The sequence below is a fragment of the Arachis ipaensis genome, chromosome B2 (genome assembly GCF_059453495.1).
Source record: "Arachis ipaensis isolate K30076 ecotype BB chromosome B2, ASM5945349v1, whole genome shotgun sequence".
NCBI classification, from domain to species: domain Eukaryota; kingdom Viridiplantae; phylum Streptophyta; class Magnoliopsida; order Fabales; family Fabaceae; genus Arachis; species Arachis ipaensis.
Genome location: NC_142437.1, coordinates 96,538,495 through 96,560,692, shown reverse-complemented (window position 1 = coordinate 96,560,692; position 22,198 = coordinate 96,538,495). Strand labels below are relative to the sequence as shown.

At 34.6% G+C, this 22,198-nt stretch overlaps 1 long non-coding RNA gene across 1 annotated transcript; it reads right to left on the bottom strand.

Annotated features, from left to right (window-relative positions):
- Nucleotides 1–1,167: 1,167 nt before the first annotated feature.
- LOC107608323 (uncharacterized) lies at nucleotides 1,168–5,023 on the bottom strand. The gene is made up of 7 exons (XR_015904781.1): nucleotides 4,928–5,023; nucleotides 4,799–4,837; nucleotides 4,531–4,696; nucleotides 3,632–3,798; nucleotides 3,275–3,406; nucleotides 1,554–1,757; nucleotides 1,168–1,425 (listed from the first exon to the last, which is right to left on the bottom strand). It is a non-coding gene; the product is annotated as an uncharacterized LOC107608323 (long non-coding RNA).
- Between the last annotated feature and the right edge of the window lie 17,175 nt (nucleotides 5,024–22,198).

The following is a 22,198-nucleotide window of genomic DNA, read 5'->3' as shown; positions in this document are numbered from 1 at the left end:
TTAAAATTTTTCAAGTCTTAGGTTTTCTAATTTTTTAATTATTTTATTTGTCGCAATTTGCTGTCATAATTCTATTTCTAATCTGATTATTTGTTACTTGCTAATTTTTGTTAGGGCTATTTGTTGATTTTTTTATTTTGCAGAGATCATCAAAAAAAAAAAAAAAAAAAAATCAAACCTGCACATTCTCCAATTAAACTAGATATAATACTCATTTTTACTGACTTGTATTTGATGGTTTTAACCTCTCCCTCTAAGATTTTGAGACCTGAAAAGCATAAAAAAAATCTCTTAGAAAAATATCTGATTCTTAGTAATTTGTCTTTGAGGATTGCAGTAATTTAAACACTAATCTTCATGAGTTGGGGAAGGAAATCATTAAGGAAGATGATTGAACCATTTTGCTTGAAGCAGGGCTTACATGATCATCATCAGCAAAATTCTGTGGATCATCTGTCAAATCAAATCTGATTAGGTCAATTTCTACATTATATATTCATGAGGTCGTCTTCAGTTTCTCACACTTATTCTTAAATATCCTTATCTTCTTATTTGTCTTGTCTAGATTTTTTACCATGGATGATTCGTTATTGCTAGAAAATCGAGCAACCTTAAAGGCATTGTAGCACTACAAGAAATTATCAGAATACCGACCAATTTAGCGACCGATTCTGGTAGTCGCTAGAACCTTGGTGGCTAAATTCAAAATAGCAACCGATGTTGGTCGCTAATATTTAGTGACCGATTTTCGTGACCAGTTTTCATCCAAGACCACCTAACCATACAAATTAATTTTGGTCGCTAAATCGGTCGCTAACAAGATCGATCGCTAAATAGCAACCAATATTTCGGTCACTAAATCGGTCGCTGAGGTATAAAGTCGCTAAATGGAGACCAATATTTTAGTTACTAAATCGGTCGCTAAATTTTCAGTCGCTAATAGCTAACTTCAAAATTCTAAAATCGGTTGCTAAATCAGTCTCTACTGCTGCTTTCTAATTACAAATTTTAACTAAATTTCACATATATCACTATTAAAATTTAATTTATAAATATAATTCTAACTCAACAAAATATCTAAATAATCAAAGATAGATAACTATTTATTAAGATCGAATGCCAATAATTATTGAAAATCTCAAAAAGATAAAATAAAAAATGGATTCTAATACAAATAAATTTTTATTTAAACATAAAAATCTCGAAGCAACAAAATTGTTCATGACATGTAAATCCAGCAAAATAATAGCAAGTAAAGGCCATATGCAAAAGTATATCCACCTTGTTTGGGAATAACACTTTTTAATAAATGATGCTGAAAAAACAAAACAAAATAATTCTCATCACTAAGGCTACTTCCAAAAGCTGTTTAACGATTAGCCTTGGCGACTCTCTCTATCTCATCCTTTTTTCTTGATAGCATAGCTGAAATGGAAATATTAATTTCAGCATTCATTAGTACGATGAAGAGTAAATGTAATGACATAACTTTCTTGTCACTACATAGACAAAGAATTGCATCTATTATATTAATAGATTTAAATTATAGATACCTATTCGATGAACCTTTTGCTGCGTTAATAAGTTCATCAGCCAAGCATTCGACAATTGTCTTAATGTTCCTGAAAGCAGCTTCTCGCGCACCTGTTGTTAGAAGATAGATGGCCTGATTGACACGGCAAAGAGGCAAGATATCAACAGCCTGCCTCCTAACAACTCCAGCAGACCCAATACGAGTTGCATCTTCACGAGGACCACTGAATAAAAAGATAGAACTCATATAAGTCAACTTTAATAGTGTCAAAGAAATTTTTTTTTTGGGATGAAAATGCTGAAACACGAATTTAGTGAAATGTGAGCACTTCAATAAATTCAAGTTCAAATTAATCAAACCAATAGGGAAACAATTAATCATCATTTCATTCTCCTGTAGTAAAGGTTTTATCAAGTTCAAATTTATTTCAAAATTACATAGTACATAAATAATAGCAGAATGCACTAGTACAAAAGCAATAGAGTGAGACTAAAACATGAATGTAACAAAGAAAGGTTAAAATAACAGTCCATATAAAAACATATTAAGATAAAACATTACATAAAAACTAATGCTCTTTTATTCTTCATTCAATTTACAATTGAGCCTATACTAATTAAGAATTGATTGGTTTACACTTTCAACTACCAACTTCTTGCTAAGCAAACCATACAGTTTTGGTTATTTTTTTTCTTATCAAATATCGTATAAAGATATTCTGATGATAGTTTTTCTTATCCTCAAATTCAAAGAATAAGATAAATAAGCAAAAAACATATTAGAAAGTTTGCAAAATAAGAGAATGTACTTTTATAGTTTTATGTCAATATATCTAAATATTTTACTATAAATATTCCAAAAGTTGCAGAAAAATTAGAATCCAGACCCATGTTCAATTTGAAGTTCCAACTAACAAGAATAAATTAAACTAAACTACCTCCAATACTAACGACAAAGAATTGTCAGAATTAATTACTTTCTTCATGTTTCATTCCAAGCCCTCCATAAGGATCATTCTCATTCTGGTGTTTAGTTTTTATATATATGACTACACAAACTTTAGCTTATATGGCTAATTAATATATGACTTAATTGATGAGAATTTTTGTTTTTGTTTAAATTATTAGTGTACAACAACCACATTTTCTAGCAAGAGTTTGTTTGTTATGTATATTTTCCTTTGTCATTCTAGGTATGTAGTTCTTTCTAGGATTGAATTATTCAGTAGATTGATTGCCCCACTTGAATGTACTAAGGAAAATAAAAAATTATTTGATCTGATAGGTACCAGAAATCAAGAAATAGAAGAATAGATTGCTGTAAAAATTAGAACAAACAGAAATACGTTTCTGCTAATTAAGAAGGAAGAAGAGATGTAGCGAGTAAAAATATATTGAACGATTTTTTCAAACAGAACTTAATTTTACGTAATACTAATACTAACTGAAACCGAAACTAACAGACTAACAAATTCATGGTCAGTTTGGTTAAGATCTTGAGTTTAGTTTTGAACCTATTAAAATTAAGAGAGGAGAGGGGCTTGATTAATAAATCTGCCACTTGGTCTATAATAGGGATGTGAATAACTACTAGTTGCTATCTGTTAATTCTTTCTCTAACTGAACGAAGGTCCAAATCAATTCTGACATAAACAAATATAAAATATGAGTGAATAACGAAATAAACAAATATAAAATATAAATAATCAAAGGACTTGAAGTACTTATAGGTTTCAATTACCTTCTGTGTTGGTTCTCTTTTTCATTAAGAGTGGTTTAGAGTGCCTTTCATCATCACCATCATCATCACCATCATCAATTACAATATAGTCATGATTTTTATGAACTTCTTTGAGCATGCTTTTACAAGTTCCTGTAAATTCAATAATCAAACTATTTTATTTTCAGCATTTATAATATAATAGAATCTAATTTTGATGCATCCTCAAGCAAAAAAGTAATTTCTTTTTACATTAATAATGTGAATGGTTATGTGAAAAAACAAATATAATTTTTATATACTGTAGTGCATGCATTAAAATTGAACTTTATGTATATATAATTTATGTATGAAAAAGATTTATGTAACTCTTTTTACCTTCTTTGCTTCTATTGTTGAATTGTTCTGGCTCTTCAGCAATAATCTCAATAAAGTCATCAAAACATATAATAGTGGAGAGAGGAACAACCTGGCAAAATCCAGAGATTCCAGCAATGGACAGCAAGCTATTGTGGTACTGTTGGGATCATGAGAACACCAAAATTCTGAAAGTTTCAAACACGTAAGAGAAATTCTTAGATAAGCAAGGTTCACCACACCCTCTTTTAAACACAAATTATTTGACAAGGGTAAGAAAAGTATCCATTATGGTAATGAATGAACTTCTGTTATGTTCTCAACAACTTTATATGTAACTCTAAGTATCTCAACTGATCCTAAAAATTCTGTTACAGATTTGAAAGCAAGCTTAACGGATTACAATATAAATAATTGCTTATTGGTTCATCCATGAAGCTATTCAAATTGAGCTTTTTAAAACTGATGCTCAAATTGCCTACGCTTCTCTCTTCTTTATTTTCTCTTTTAAAATCAGTTTTATTAAAATCACTTGTTAATAAGTGTGTGTCATGCTTATGGTGCTGTGAAACTATAAGATGAAGAGAGTAAACTCTAACTCTGGTATGATCCAAATCCAACACCAATACCAACACCAACACTAAAACCTGAAATAAAAACAACTCCTGTAACAAGAGAAAAATCCCCTTAATGTACTGTAACATAGTTCACACTTCACACACATCCTTCAATGTTTCAAAAACAACCAATTAATAATGAATTTTAATTTATACTGCCTCACATTACATTACATATAATCTTTCTTTCAAGGAAAAAAAATGAAACTGCATATCAAGCTGATTACAGAACAAAAATTCTCATAAATTCACCAGCGCCAAAATAAAATAACCGAGCTAAAAGAATTAGAAGAAAGCGATTACCTTTGCAAAATTGGAACAGTAAGATGGAAGAAGCTTTGAGAAGGTTCCACAATCCGTGCCCGGAATCCTAATCGGAAGACCTTTACGATGGTATTAGAGAGAGAGAGAGAGAGAGAGATGTTCGTATGATAGGACAGGGTGTGTGTGGAGCACTCGATTTCTTTCTCTTGGAAGGGTTGTAGGATCAGATCAGAGAACAAAGAAATAAAAAAACAGAGGAAAAAAAAAATCTGAAAACAGATATGAGAGAAAGAGCGTTTTTATTTACCTCTTTGAAACAGATCTGATTTGCTTCTTCCTCCGTGAGCTGGCATCAATGCAAATGACGAAAAGCAATAATTAGAAAAAGAATTCAGAGAGAGAGAGAGAGAGAGAGAAAGAGAGAGAATGTGTGAACCTGGCCGGAGCGGGTGGCAAAAAAGACGAGAACGCGAGAAGAAGATTGGAGGAGATGAGAATGGTGTGGGTGGCTTAGGGTTAGGTTGGGTAATTTAGATAATATCATTTTTTTAACTTAGCGACAGCTTTTGTAATTGATTAATTTATAAAATCGGTCGCTGAATTAAAAAAAAGCGACCGATTTGGTGACCAAGAGTCCCAAGGATATTCCTTCTTTTGTTTTGGTTGCTAATTCAGTCGCTAAATTAAAAAATGGCGACTGTTTATATTCAAGTTGTATAAAACTAGTCAGTCGCTAATTCGATGGCTATTAGTGACCGATTATGTTAGTCACTAAAATCAGTCGCTAAATTAACAATTAGCAACCGATTTAGTGACCATTAATTTAGCGACTAAATTAGCAACCAAACAATTGTTCATCCTATTTCACTATCAGTTGCAAAATCGGTCGCTAAATAAAAAAATAGCGACTGATTTTAGTGACTGATTTTATTTTGGTTGTTTTTAAAACTTATTGGTTGCTAATTCGGTTGCTATTAGTGACCAATATTGATTTGGTCCTGAAAATTCTGTATTGATCACCAAATCAGTCGCTATTCTGGTACTTTCTTGTAGTGTAGGTCATCATTCTTTAAATATATATTATACTTAGCTGTATCACTTCTTCGAGTTTTTAAATATTGTTGTATCTTTGTAACAATATTGTATTATGTTCATGCCATGTATTAGTACTCATGCGTCATAGGTCATATAATAAGAAAGTAAAGTGGCTTAAAGCAACGAAGTTCTAAAAATCTTGTATCTGTTATTGATTTTGTTTAGATTTTAAATGTTTTTCTTTTATGTACTATTTATTCATATTAAGCTTAATTTGAACTATATACCTTTCTTTGCTTTTGCTTTTTTTAATATTTTAACATATGATCTACTAAAATAACTATTTTTTTCATGTAGCTCTACAAGATCATGAAGGAGCATAAGAATCCTAAAGTTCTTATTGAGGGACTTTTGTGGATGGGTTTAGCTGTTGATGATTTTGGTGTATCATATATAAAGCTTAAGGTGTGTTTTCTGAATTCACATGCTTTTGTTTAAATATGCTAGTATTTTATTGTATTATTATCTTACGGATACTCTTCAAGTGTTGGTTCTAGTTTGTATGTTCTAATGCAATCCTGTTTTGCAGGAGTTAATTGATTTTCTGAAAGAAACTGGGCTGCAGTCAAGTGCAGCTGCCACTAGAAATGCTTCAACTAAGCTTTTCGGTGTTCCGTATAGATTTGTTGGTCCAGGTTACTACTACATTAACTTTTGAATGCCCTTCCCTCATTATTTATTTGTTACAAGGTTCTAAAGTTTTTCCTGTGCAGATATTAAAGAGTTCCTTACTGATGTTAAGCCTGCATTGCTCAGTGCTCTTGATACTGAGTATGAGAAGAATCCATATGAGGTATGCTATTCATGATGTATTTTCTGTTAAATCTTTTTTGTTTCTTAATGTTCCAATTGTCCAATTTTTTTTTCATTTCTTTACTTCATGGAGCATCTGCAACTCCCAAGAGATCAGTCAAAACATCAGACTCATCTTCCTTAATTACTGCTGGTGAGTTGGATAGCTTGCCTCGTGAAGACATTAGTAGAAAGATTACTCCTAATCTTCTGAAGAGCTTGGAAAGTCCTGATTGGAAGGTTTGATTGACAATATCTTTCAAATAATTTGATGTTACTGGCTTGCTTTAACTATTTATTACAACTGAAATGAATGATGTTATTAAGATGTTTCATGACATTCTTCTGTAATTTTCTTTTAGGTTCGTATGGAGTCAGTTGAAGCTGTAAATAAAATACTGGAATAGGCTAACAAGCGCATTCAAGCAACTAGAACTGGTACTTTAGTAGCATTTGTATTATAATTTTGAAACTGTTGCTATGTGTGGGACTAAATTCTGGGTGGTAAAATCCCACATGGACATGAACTTTATATTGCAAAGATTAGGATGATTACATGGATGGGTGGTTACATAAGATTATTTAGGATTATGAATGATTGCATTAGATAAATTTGGGGCAGTGTTGATTATTAAAAGATGGTAGAATCTTGTATTTTTATTGAATAGGTTCTTTCTTAATAATTAGTTGTTTGATTTTTACTATATTTCAGGGATACCAACATACAAAGCTGCTTTAACTTTGCTAATGGTTTTTGGTGTTGGACCAACAGTTTTTGGCAAGTATATTTTCTTCAAGTCTAAAATTTTCTTGATTTATGTATAATCTACATAGATTTATTCCCAAATAAGTGTCTTCAAATGTTAACACTTGTATGTTGGTTCAATGCAATGTGTTTAATGTCTATAAACTTGTGAGGAAAAAAATGGAAGCGTGTTACGTGCCTTCACTGACTTGGCTATGGTTCGAGTTCAGGCAAGAGTAAAGGCTCACAGAATCCAGTTAAGTCATGAGAAGAAGCAACATGAAGCTACAATGAAGAGGGAGAGATTGATATTTTTTATCCCAATGTATTTTATAACTACTTTGGTTAAAAGAGATTGATATAGCTAATTTGGTTTGAATTTTATTAATGTAATACTAATTTTCATTAATTAATTTTTTTAAATGATATTCACAGATTTTTGTCAATGTTTCTTATTGTTTTTAGAGTGCATTAAAGTACGTGTAAAAGCACATGCCATATTTTTTTTAATTTGATAGGGATATAGCCACGCTTTAAAAGTATCGCAATAGGTCCATGTATCTTCGACTATTGGCACGCTTCAAAAGCGAAGTCATATCTTTTACTATTGGCACGCTTCAAAAGCGTAGCCATATCTTTCAATTTTTGGTACGCTTTTAAAGCGTAGCTATAGGGTTATACATATGACCACGCTTTTAAAGCGTGGTAACAGATGAAAGCGTGGTAAAAAAGAAAGTGTGCCGATAGAGCAACTGGCACACTTGCAGATGTGACCCCTTCAAAAACGTGTCGATAGCTCAAAAAGCGTGGCAAAAAGTCATTGGCACGCTTTTTTGCACTTTTCAGCATGCTTTAAAAGCGTGGCAAAATGCTTATTTTCTTGTAGTGAATCCGTTTATGGCCAGATACTCAGTAAGACGACTATACCACATTCGTCAAAATTTCTTTAGACCATATAAAGATCTTTGTAATTTGATTGAGTATAACCCGTGTGAATATTCATTGGATGATCTTTAATCCTTTAGGGACTTTCATATAGATATCACGATCTAATGATCCGTATAAGTAGGCTGTTACCACATCCATTAAATACATATGTAGTTTATGGAATGCGGATAAACTGAGCAAATAACGCAATGTTATTACATCTACTACAGGGGAATATGTTTCTTCATAATCTATACAGGGCCTTTTTGAAAAACCTTGTGCGACAAGTCGAGCCTTATAGCGTACAACTTTATTTTTCTCATTTGTTTTCTCAAAAATACCCATCAATATCCAACAGATTTTACATCTTCTGGTGTACGGACTACAGGTCTAAAGACTTCACGTTTTGCAAGTGAGTTTAACTCAGTCTTCATAGATTCTTCCCATTTTGGCCAATCATTCCTTTGTCGACATTCTTCGACTGTTCTTAGCTCAAGATCCTTACTTTCATGCATGATGTGTAATGCCATATTATATGAAAATATTTCATTGACAGTTGTCTTATTTCGATCCTATTTTTATCCTATAATGAATAATTTATCAAGATCTTGTCATTTTCACAATTTTCATGAACCTGAATATCTTCTGGCGCCAAATTATATCAGAATTTTGGAACTGCAGGTGTCTTTACTATGTCTTTATCTTTTTCAATAGGAATAGTATTTACCTCTTTTCTTTTTCAAGAATTTTTGTCTTTGGAACTGACAAGTCTACCACGCTCCTGGTGTGAATTTGTTTTAGTGGCCACTTGTCCAACTAGGACATCAATTCGAATTGGGGCATTTTCAGTTGGTATATAAGATTTGGTTATCCTCTTTGTATCAGAAAATGCATCAGGAAATTCATTTGCTATTCTTTGCAAATGTATAATCTTTTGAACTTCTAGTTCACATTGCCCTGATCGAGGATCTAAATGCATCAAGGATGATGCATTCCAATTAAGTTCTTTTTTAGGAAGCTTATTCTCCCTAAATGACAATCTGCAAATCGGGTTTAAATACATCTCCAGTTTGTATCTCAAGATACCTCACTATAGAAGGAGAATCATATCTAACATATATCCCCAATTTTATTTGGGGTCCCATTTTGGTGCGAGAAGGTGGTGCAATGGGAACATATATCGCACACCCGAATATTCTTAAATGGAAAACATTTGACTACTGGCCAAAAGCTAATTGCATAGGAGAGAACTGATGGTAACTTATTGGCCTCAAATGAATAAATGCTGCGGCATGTAAAATAGCATACCCCCAAGACAAGGTTGGGAGATTTGTTCTCATAAGTAAGGGTCTAGCAATTAATTGGAGGCGTTTAATAAGTGATTCTGCTAAACCATTTTGTGTGTGAACATTGAGCTACTGGATGTTCAATACTTATTCCGTTAGCCATACAATAAGCATCAAAGGCTTAGGAAGTAAATTCACTAGCATTATCAAGACGAATTGTTTTGATTGGATTTTTGGAAATTGTGTTTTTAATCGAATAATTTGAGCAAGTAATCTTGCAAACGCTAAATTGCGAGAAGACAATAAGCACACATGTGACCATCTCGAAGATGCGTCTATTAGGACCATAAAATATCTAAAAGATCCATATGGTAGATGAATAGATCCACATATATCGCCTTGAATCATTTCTAGGAATTCAGGGGACTCAAATCCAATCTTTACTGGTGATGGCCTTAAAATTAGCTTTCCTTGAGAACATGCTGCACAACAAAATTCACTAGATTTAAGAATCTTCTAGTTCTTTAGTAAATATCCATGGGAGTTTTCAATAATTCTTCGTATCATTGTTGTTCCAAGATGACCCAGTCGATCATGCCAAGTTATAAATTCATTTGGGCTCGTAAACTTCTGGTTTACAATGACATGTGATTCAATTGCACTAATTTTAGTATAAAGCTATATTGTTGCAAGTGAGAAGATTTTTTTTTTTAATTTATAAAGCTATCTTGCTGCAAGTGAGAAGAGAATTTCCTTTTTTTTAGTTTTAGAATCCTCTCTCGTAGTGCATGAGAGAATTTTCTATTTTTTAATAAAAAATAGGATTAAGTATGATTTTGATCCCTAAGATTTAAGTCAAAAAATTTACTTTGTTCCCAACATTTTTAATTTAGAATTCATTCCTATTGACGATTTTAAAACAAAGTTAGAGTTTAGTGACGAATTCAAATGCAAAAAACGAGTGGAGACGAACAAAATTTTTAGTCTAAATCTTAGGGTCTAAAATTGTATTTAACCTTAAAAATAATTTGCAGAATTGAAATCACATTTTCAGATATTCGTATACTGCGAGTAGCTCACTTTATGAAAATAAGTTAATACTATTACAAACAAACTTTTACCGTTTTGGGGTCGAAAAACAGTTAAAAAATTAGTTCTTTCTCCCTACATAAAGAAGTTAATCCCACAAAATAAAAACACATTCATTCACTTTCTTTTAGAACTAAACTCTTCTAAATGTAAGAGTATTAGAGTTCAAAAAATTTTATATGAAAGCAATGGAAGCTAATGTGTATTTATTAGTATATTTTGATGGTGAGATTATACCATATACAAATGATGGTGTAAAATTTACTTGTGCGAGTCTAATATCTTTTATTATTCCTTGTGCAATATCATTTATAATATATATTCCAATGTTAATTATATATTATTATAATATTATTTTGGTGACAATATTATTATAATACTATATTTATTAATAATATATGTTGCATATTTTATTTAACAATATATTAATCATAAACATATTAATATAAATATACCTTATTAACATAAATAAATAAAATACTTTCATGCATAAACACATTGTTTTTCCTTTCCCTTTCTCCCTGGTTATGGGAAGACAATGAGCAAAAGTAGCAGAAGATGCAACTGCCCAGTCTTGCACGTGTTGCTTCCCCAGCATCTCGCTATAGGCGTAAAGGCTGTTAGAAACAAGAGACTAAACTGAAAAAAGTTTGGTGTATCATTGAGTGAGTCTCAAAGGTACAATTTATAGGGGTATATATAGGTGCTAGAAGAATCAAAGCAATTAAAGCATACAATCCTCCAATTAATATACAAATGTGCTATATAAATATAATTGATACTAATTGATCTAAATTGATTCTAATTATACTCTAACATCACCCCTCAAACTCAAGTGTGAGCTAAGGATACCATATTGAGTTTGGATACTAGAGTCCGAAAACAAGTAGGATAATGAGCCTATGTGAAGATATCAGTAGTTTGATCCAGAGTTCCAACAGCGACAAGGCGAATAGCATCAACAAAGAGACGTTGCCAGAAAAAGTGACAATCAATCTCAATGAGTTTGGTGCATTCATGAAACACATTATTATGCGCAATCTGAATAGCACTGCGGTTGTCACAAAAAATATCAGTTGGGGACGACTGAGGAGCACTCAAGTCTTCGAGAAGCCAATGAATCGAGATAACCTCAGCAATGGTGTCAACGAGAGCACGGTATTCAGCTTTTGTGCTTGAGCGAGCAGTGAACGTTTGCTTCTTAGCTCGCTAAGAAATGAGAGCTTTGCCAAAAAACAAACAATAACCAGTAGTAGAACGATGTCTAATTTTGATGCATTGACGGTACAAAATATTTTACAAAATCGTCACTTTTTTGTGATTATCATTGTTAATTTTATTGACATAATGTTACGTAATTCGATGAATGTGTAAAATTACATTATACTAACAGTACATTAAAATTATTTTTTCCACCAAAAGGGCCGTCAACATGCATACACACACGTGTGATGTGAAATTGTGACACACTGCAAGTTTTTTGTCTATCATACTAAAAGATATCATGAATAATAAAAAAAAGAGTTGGGCTACACATCCATATAATTTTCTATCCATGTTGGACCAACACCAAAAAAACCCAATCCCATTAAACGAGCGTGTATTACACGCGCCCAAACTCCCAAAATGTTTGACATTCATTCGCGCCTTCATTATGAAACAACGTTCCTTCTTCAACCTCGAAACCGCTACTGGAGTTCAAATCTCTCTCAATCTCTCAAAGCTTGTTCGTGTTCTCTGTGGAAACTGCTTCTACTCCAGAATCGTATTAAGCTTTCGAAAGGAAGAAGAAAAAACAAACAAAATCAAGAACAGAGACTGCGAGAGGTATGAGAAAACTACTGTTCATTTAAAATCTCATGTTTTCGCATTTCTCCTAGTTAGATTTAAGGTTTAGTGGATTGATTTGCTTCATTTAGTAGATTGAGTTATTCTAATTCTATTTTTTCTGCGTAACTTGGGCATACAAATGGAAATGTGTTGTTATTTTTTGTGATATATAGTACGGTTCATTGGAGTTGGTGATTTAGATTCACTTGATTGTTAGTGTGTTCAGTTGAATTCTTTTGCATGCAAAAATATTTTCTTGCTGATTGAATGTTTATCATGTTTTATTCAAAACATGAATGGAGATCAGTTCATTAGAGTTGGTGATTTTCATTCACTTGATTGTTATGTGTTCAGTTGAGTTCTTTTGCATTAAAACTTTTTTCTTGCTGAATGAATTTTATCACATTTTATTCAAACATGAAATGGGTTCGGTTCATTGGAGTTGATGATTTCCATTCACTTGATTGTTAAATGTTCAGTTGAGTTCTTTTATATGCAGAAATATTTTTCTTGATGATTGAATGTTTGTAACGTTTTATTCAAATGTGAATGGAGTTCGGTTCATTAGAGTTGTTGATTTACATTCACTTGATTAAAATATGCATGGTTGTGCTTGTCGGTGTATTGAGTGAAGTATTGACAAAATTTTTCTATCCTAACAGCAAAAATTAAAAAGATGATGGTGACCAAAAAGCAGAAGCCGCACTATAACGTAAGCATATATACACATTAAATATATTTATTGCCTTTTATTCAAATAAACTCTATTTTGTATTATAAACATATCATAACATACTATTTCAAAACCTTGCAATAGCGAGGGTGTTCAAGGTAATAAGTCAAGAAAAGAGAGATATTGTTGAGGAAATGAGATTCGGTGCGCTGGCACATATCCCAGAAATGAATGTCTCTCACAAGCTCTTGAGAGAATTGATTGCTTGCTATGATGTCTATTATGGATACTTGGATACTCTGCATGGTAGAATATACATAACACCTGCCAAGGTAGGAGATGCGCTGGGCATAAACCACGGTGGTAATATCCCTTCAACTTGTGCTTATTTCGGTTCTTTGATTCCTTTATTTTCAGTTCATTTGGGTATAGAAAATGAAACTGAGCCTTTTTTTGACTGGTTTGTTGCTATTAAAATGTTGTAGGGAATTGTTTTCTTGAGAAAGTTGAGTACGGCAGACTCAGTGAGCAAAATAAGCAGATAATCGACAGCTTCAAAAGTGCTATATTGGCATCTTTGACAAAGTCTGTCCTTGATGTGAGTGTTGAAGGGGAGGTGAACCGTAAGAAGTTCAAGAGCACTTTTGTCGTCTTTGTCCAAAAATACTTCTTGCTGCCGATGACGGTGAGCACAGCCTCTCCAATCCATAAGCCCCCTGCCCTTTGTGTGGACAACATCCAACAATGGGATTGGGCAACTCATGTGCTGAGCTTCTTGAGGAAGGGTATCGAAGCCCGAAAACAGGGAAAGAAACGATTTGTTGATGGTTGCATGTTTATTTTAATGATGATATATTTTCATGAATCCAAGTTCCCTCAACTGGATGCACTTGAGACTCCTGGGAGACCATGGTTGGCCCACTAGACACAGATTCTTCTGCTCGAGCAGATTGCTAAGGAAGCAACTGATATGATGGTAAATTAAAAAAATTACCTTGAAAATTCGGTTCAGTTGCTTATAAAATACTCTGCTAACTAAATAAGTTTGTGTTTTAGGGACTTGTGTATAGAGCACAACTAAGGGAGAGAAAGACAGAAGAAACGAAGGTGTCAAAAATAGTTCTTTTGAAGCGAAAAGAGAAGGGAAAGCTGAAGAAAGAAAAAAAGAAAATTGTTGTTCTGGATTCTTCTTCGGAAGAAGACAGTTTTTTCGAATCTGAATCTGAATCCGAGAAAACATCGCCAAACAAAAGAATAAGACAACAGAGGCTGATGAAAAAATAAAAGATTGTTTTGAGGAATTCAGAAACCACAAGGGAACTTGAAAACAAAATTATTCCGACGGATTCCAAAAGCACAAGTGAATCCAAAAACTAGTAAGTTTCGGAAATGACTATTTTCTATTCATTGCTATGTTTGTTTGATGTTCATTTGGTTTAGTTTTGCTTGTATTTGGTTAAAATTGTTCTTATGTATCACAGAGAAGAAGAAGAAATTGAAAAAAATAGCGACAAAAAAAAAAAGAAAACAACCACAGAAGGTGGTTAAAAAACAAAGCAAAAAAAGTAAGCTTGTTCCGACAGATTCGGAGAGCACAAGTGAATCTGAAAACCAGTAAGTTTGAGAATTGATTATTTTTGGTTCATTGCTATGTTTGTATAATGTTCATCTGGTCTAGTTTTGCTTTTATTTGCTAAAAATTGCTTGTGTGTGCTTGTTAAGTAAATTACAACTGTTATATTTGTCTCCGGTATAAATTTGATGTGTTTGTATGTGTTGCAGAGAAAAAGAAAAAAAACACCGACAATGAAAAGAAAACAACCGGAGAGGGTTGCCAAAAAACAAACCAAATCAAGCAAGCTTGTTCTAACAGATTCAGAAAGCAAAAATGAATTTGAAAAGGAGTAAGTTTCTGAAATCATATTTTCGATTCATTGATAGTTTTATTTTAGTTTCATTGATACTTATTTTATGAATTTTCAAAAGTGAACAAGTAAAGGTTAGCACTGCCGAAAGAAGAAGGGAGGCGTTGCAGCTATTAAAAGAAAAGAGAGCAAAGAGAAAAAATGATGGAGCTCAAAAAACAAATGTTGCTCCAGATGACTTTGACTCGACAGAGGTGCGAGATGATTTATCCGAGACGTAAGATTCAGTTTCTTATATTGAGTTCTTTTTCTTTATTTGCTAACTTTTCCTAAAACCTCTTGTAATTCCTTTGGATTTACTAAATAATATTTATTTTTTTGCTTAGACGGCCGACTGTACATTTGGGCAGCGAATCTTTACAAACTCAGACGAGCTCCACACTGTCTATAAATGCACCGGCCAATGCTAGGTAAATTTGGTTCTTTTCTTGGTTTAAATTCAGTTCATTAGATTCCAAAAATGAATTTCACGTGTTTTTAATCCCCTACTTGTAATTTTTGTTGATGATTTTAATTTGGTATCTTTTCTATTAGGAAAAATACCCCGAAAACCCCGGTAAAATTTTTTAGAAGAAAGACACTCCATCAAAAACAGAGTTTCCAAACTCCAACTGTGTAAGTTGAAATATTTGTGTTGGTCTTTTAGATTTCGGTAATAATCTGTGTTTAATTGTCAGTAGCACTACACCTGATCCCGAACTCCAAATTATTGCTGTTGGAGGAGAAACTTAGTCTCAACCTCTTGGTATGTGAGTTTTTCAATGTGTAACTTTCGGTTTCTCAGTACCTGATGAGCGGATAAATTATACGCTTTTTGACATTATTTTTAGTATGTTTTTAGTATATTTTAGTTAGTTTTTATTATGTTTTTATTAGTTTTTATTCAAAAATTATATTTCTGGACTTTACTATGAGTTTGTGTGTTTTTCTGTGATTTCAGATATTTTCTAGCTGAAATTGAGGGACCTGAGCAAAAATCTGATTCAGAGGCTAAAAAAGGACTACAGATGCTGTTGGATTCTGACCTTCCTGCACTCGAAGTGAATATTTTGGAGCTACAGAAGCCCAATTGGCGCGCTCTCAATTGCGTTGGAAAGTAGACATCCTGGGCTTTCCAGCAATATATAATAGTTCATACTTTGCCCAAGATTTGATGGCCCAAACCGGCGTTCCAAGTCAGCATAAAATTTCTGGCGTCAAAACGCCAGAACTGGCATAAAAGCTGGAGTTAAACGCCCAAACTGGCACAAAAGCTGGCGTTTAACTCCAAGAGAAGCCTCTACACGTGAAAGCTTCAATGCTCAGCCCAAGCACACACCAAGTGGGCCCCGGAAGTGGATTTTTACACTAACTATTCTCGCTTACTCATTTTCTGTAACCCTAGGTCACTAGTTTACTATAAAAACTACTTTTAGTGATTCATCTTGTACCTCATGACATTTTACACATTTTATATTGTATCTTCTACGGCATGAGTCTCTAAACCCCATGGTTGGGGGTGAGGAGCTCTACTGTGTTTTGATGAATTAATACAATTACTACTGTTTTCCATTCTATCACGCTTGTTTCTATTCTAAGATATTCATTCGCACTTCAATCTGATGAATGTGATGATTCGTGACACTCATCATCATTCTAGCCGTGCGGTGACAGCGCATTTGGACCATTTTCACTGAGAGGACGGATGGTAGCCATTGACAACGGTGATCCACCAACATACAGCTTGCCATGGAAGAAGCCTAGCGTGTGTGAAGAAGAAGATAGTAGGAAAGCAGAGATTCGGAGGACAGAGCATCTCCAAAACCTCAACCTATTCTCCATTACTGCAAAACAAGTATTTATTTCATGTTCTTTTACTTTTTACAATTCAATCTGAGAATTATTGATATCCTGACTTAGAGTTACAAGATAACCATAGCTTGCTTCAAGCCAACAATCTCCGTGGGATCGGCCCTTACTCACGTAAGGTATTACTTGGACGACCCAGTGCACTTGCTGGTTAGTTGTACGGAGTTGCAAAAGTGTAATTGTAATTTCGTGCACCAAGTTTTTGGCGCCGTTGTCGGGGATTGTTCGAGTTTGGACAACTGACGGTTTATCTTGTTTCTTAGATTAGGAATAATTTATTTTTGTTGGTTTAGAGTCACTAAATTTGAGTCTTTTATTTGAGTTTAGTTTCATATTTTAAGTTTGGTGTCAATTGCATGCTTTTATTTTCTTTCAATTTTTCGAATTTGCATGTTCTTAGTTCTTTCTTGATCTTTAAAATTCTAAGTTTGGTGTCTTCTTTGTGTTTTCCTTTAAAATTTCAAAAATTTGTGTTTGATTTTCTAAAAATTTTAAGTTTGGTGTCCTTTGTGCTTTTATTTACGTAAAAATTTTTCAAAAGTTTGTTCTTGGTGTTCATCTTGATCTTCAAAGTGTTCTTGGTGTTCATCTTGACATTCAAAGTTTTCTTGTTTGTTCTCTCTGTTTTGATCTAAAATTTCTAAGTTTAGTGTCATTTGTTATTTTTCTCTTTCCTCATTAAAATTCAAAAATAAAAAAAATATCTTTTCCTTATTTTACTCATAAATTTCGAAATTTTGCATTAAATTAGTCAAAGATTTTCAAAATCATATCTTTTTTTTAGTCAAGTCAAAATTCTAATTTCAAAAATTGATCTTTTCAAATCTTTTTCAAAAAATCAAATCTTTTTAGTTTCTTCAATCATATCTTTTCAATCATATCTTTTTAATAAATTGCAATCATATCTTCTCAATCATATCTTTTTCAAAATAATTTTCAATCATATCTTTCTGATTGCTAATTCCAAAATCTTTTTAATTAATTAATTAATTTAGTTTTCAATTTGCTTTTATTTCATTATTTTCGAAAGTTTTATCTTATCCTCCATCTATTTTGTTTTATTTTATTTTCGGTTACTTTTAATTAAATAAAATAAAAAAATTATAAATATAATTTAATTGAAATTCATATCAATTCTCTTTTCTCCATCATGGACATAAGTGGAAACGAACAGTCCAGAAGGACTCTAGGGTCATATGCTAACCCCATTACAGCTGCATATGGGAGTAGCATCTGTATACCTCCCATCAAAGCAAGCAGTTTTGAGCTAAATTCTCAGCTTATTATCATGGTGCAGCAAAATTGCCAGTATTCCGGTCTTCCACAGGAAGAACCTACTGAGTTTCTGGCACAGTTCTTACAAATTGCTGACACAGTACGTGATAAAGAAGTGGATCAGGATGTCTACAGATTATTACTATTTTCATTTGCTGTAAAAGATCAAGCTAAGAGGTGGTTAAACAACCAACCCACAGCAAGCATAAAAACATGGAGACAGTTATCAGACAAGTTCCTGAATCAATTTTACCCTCTAAAAAGGATGACACAGTTGAGGCTGGACATCCAAGGCTTTAAACAAGAGGATCATGAATCTCTTTATAATGCCTGGGAAAGGTATAGAGGGATGCTAAGAAAATGCCCCTCTGAAATATTTTCAGAGTAGGTACAGTTAGACATCTTCTACTATTGGCTTACAGAAAGAGCTCAAATGTCTCTAGACCACTCAGCTGGTGGATCTATACACATGAGAAAGACGATTGAAGAAGCTCAAGAACTCATAGATACGGTTGCTAGAAATCAGCATCTGTACTCAAGCAGTGAGTCCTCTATAAAAGAAGAGGCTAGGGCAGTAACTACTGATCCTAATCCTCAAGAACAGATTGTTGAACTTAATCAGCAATTACTCCTTATGACAAAACAATTAGCAGAATTTAAAGAGATGCTCCAAGACACTAAAAATGCTAACAAGAATATAGAAGCACAAATGAATCAGACAAGATAGTAGCTATCTAAACAGATAGCAGAAGAATGCCAAGCCATTCAACTAAGGAGCGGGAAAACACTGAATAAATCAGCTCAAAGTAGCAGAAAGCAAAGAAAGGAACAACTGACAGAGGATGACCAAACCACTGCCCAAAATCTCTCTGAGGACAGCAAGAGCCCAGAGAAGAATAATTATGGGGTTCAAACGCCAGAAAAGGTTGGGAATGGCGTTAAACTCCCATCCAGCACCCAATCCTGGCGTTCAAACACCAATGAGGGATCAGACACCTGCAAGTGCTGATAGTCACCCCTCTAAGAAGGCTTCTCCAACCACCTCTGTAGGGAATAAACCTGCAACAACTAAGGTTGAAGACTATAAAGCCAAGATGCCTTATCGTCAAAAACTCCGCCAAGCGGAGCAGGATAAACAATTTGCCCGATTTGCAGACTATCTCAGGATTTTTGAGATAAAGATCCTATTTGCAGAGGCACTTGAGCAAATACCCTCTTATGCTAAGTTCATGAAAGAGATCTTGAGTCATAAGAAGGATTGGAGAGAAACTCAAAAGGTGTTTCTCACTGAAGAATGTAGTGCAGTCATTCTGAAAAGCTTACCAGAGAAGCTTACAGATCCGGGAAGCTTTATGATACCATGCACATTAGAGGGTGCTTGTACCAAGACAACTCTATGTGACCTTGGAGCAAGTATTAACCTAATACCTGCATCCACTATTAGAAAGCTTGGCTTGACTGAAGAGGTCAAACCAACCTGGATATGTCTTCAACTTGCTGATGGCTCCATTAAATACCCATCAGGCATAGTTGAGGACATGATTGTCAAGGTTGGGCCATTTGCCTTTCCCACTGACTTTGTAATGCTGGAAATGGAGGAGCACAAGAGTGCAACTCTCATTCTAGGAAGACCTTTCCTAGCAATTGGACGAACTCTCATTGATATCCAAAAAGGGGAAGTGACCCTGAGAGTCAATGAGGATGAGTTCAAGTTAAATGTTGTCAAAGCTATGCAGCACCCAGACACATCAAATGACTGCATGAGCATTGATATTATTGACTCCTCGGTGGAAGAGATCAATATGACTGAGAGTCTCGAATCAGAGCTCGAGGACATCTTTAAAGATGTTCAGCCTGATCTGGAGAAACCAGAGGAAATAAAAGAACCTCTGAAAATTCCTCAGGAAGAGAATAAGCCTCCTAAATCCGAGCTCAAACCACTACCACCATCCCTAAAATATGCATTTCTGGGAGAAGGTAACACTTTTCCGGTGATCATAAGCTCTGCTTTAAATCCACAGGAAGAGAAAGCACTAATTCAGGTGCTGAGGACACACAAGACAACTCTTGGGTGGTCCATAAGTGATCTTAAGGGCATTAGCCAAGCAAGATGCATGCACAAGATCCTATTGGAGGATGATGCTAAGCCAGTGGTTCAACCACAGAGGCGGCTAAATCCGACCATGAAGGAGGTGGTGCAGAAAGAGGTCACTAAGTTACTAGAGGCTGGGATTATTTATCATATTTCTGATAGCCCCTAGGTGAGCCCTGTCCACGTTGTCCCCAAGAAGGGAGGCATGACAGTGGTTCATAATGAAAAGAATGAACTGGTTCCTACAAGAACAGTTACAGGGTGGCGTATGTGTATTGACTACAGAAGGCTCAATACAGCCACCAGAAAGGATCATTTTCCTTTATCATTCATAGACCAGATGCTAGAGAGACTAGCAGGTCACGAATACTACTGCTTTTTGGATGGCTATTCAGGTTACAACCAAATTGCAGTAGATCCTCAGGACCAAGAGAAAACAGCATTCACATGTCCTTCTAGAGTATTTGCCTACAGAAGGATGCCCTTTGGTCTATGCAATGCACCTGCAACCTTTCAGAGGTGCATGCTCTCTATCTTCTCTGATATGGTAGAGAAATTTCTGGAAGTCTTCATAGATGACTTTTCAGTATTTGGAGACTCATTCAGCTCCTGTCTTGACCATTTAGCACTTGTTCTGAAAAGATGCCAAGAGACCAACCTAGTTTTAAACTGGAAAAAATGTCACTTTATGGTAACTGAAGGAATTGTCCTTGGGCATAAAATTTCAAACAAGGGAATAGAGGTGGATCAAGCTAAAGTGGAAGTAATTAAAAAATTACCACCACTTGCTAATGTTAAGGCAATCAGAAGCTTTCTGGGGCATGCAAGATTCTATAGGAGGTTTATAAAGGATTTTTCAAAAATTGCAAAACCTCTAAGCAATCTGCTAGCTACTGACACGCCATTTGTGTTTGACACAAAGTGTCTGCAAGCGTTTGAAACCCTGAAAGCTAAGCTGGTTACAGCACCAGTCATCTCTGCACCAGACTGGACATTACCATTCGAACTAATGTGTGATGCCAGTGACCATGCCATTGGTGCAGTGTTGGGACAGAGGCATAACAAGCTTCTGCACGTCATTTACTATGCTAGCCGTGTTTTAAATGATGCACAGAAGAATTATACAACCATAGAAAAAGAGCTACTTGCAGTGGTTTATGCCATTGACAAGTTTAGATCCTATTTAGTAGGTTCAAAGGTGATTGTGTATACTGAGCATGCTGCTCTTAAATACCTACTCACAAAGCAGGATTCAAAACCCAGACTCATAAGATGGGTGTTGCTTCTGCAAGAGTTTGATATAGAAATAAGAGACAGAAAAGGGGCAGAGAACCAGGTAGCTTATCACCTGTCCCGGATAGAACCAGTAGCAGGGGCGTCCCTCCCTCCTACTGAGATATCTGAGACCTTTCCTGATGAGCAACTCTTCGCCATTCAGGAAGCACCATGGTTTGCAGACATTGCAAATTATAAAGCTGTGAGGTTCATACCCAAGGAGTACAACAGAGTGCAAACGAAAAAACTAATCTCCGATGCAAAGTACTACTTATGGGATGAACCATATCTTTTTAAGAGATGTGCAGACGGAATGATCCGCAGATCCGTACCCAGAGAAGAGGCACAAAAGATCCTATGGCACTGCCATGGATCACAATATGGAGGACATTTTGGAGGTGAGCGAACAACCACTAAGGTCCTCCAATGTGGCTTCTACTGGCCTACTCTCTATAGAGATGCCCGAGAGTTTGTGCGTAACTGTGATAGTTGCCAAAGAGCTGGTAACTTGCCCCATGGTTATGCCATGCCTCAACAAGGGATCTTAGAGATTGAGTTGTTTGATGTATGGGGTATTGACTTCATGGGTCCTTTCCCACCATTATACTCAAACACTTACATTCTGGTAGCAGTAGACTATGTATCTAAATGGGTAGAAGCAATTGCCACACCCACTAACGATACTAAGACCGTGCTGAAATTCCTCCAGAAATATACCTTCAGCAGATTTGGCATCCCCAGAGTATTAATCAGTGACAGGGGCACTCATTTCTGCAATAAACAGCTATACTTTGCTATGGTCCGATATGGAATTAGCCACAAAGTAGCAACTCCATATCACCCACAGACAAATGG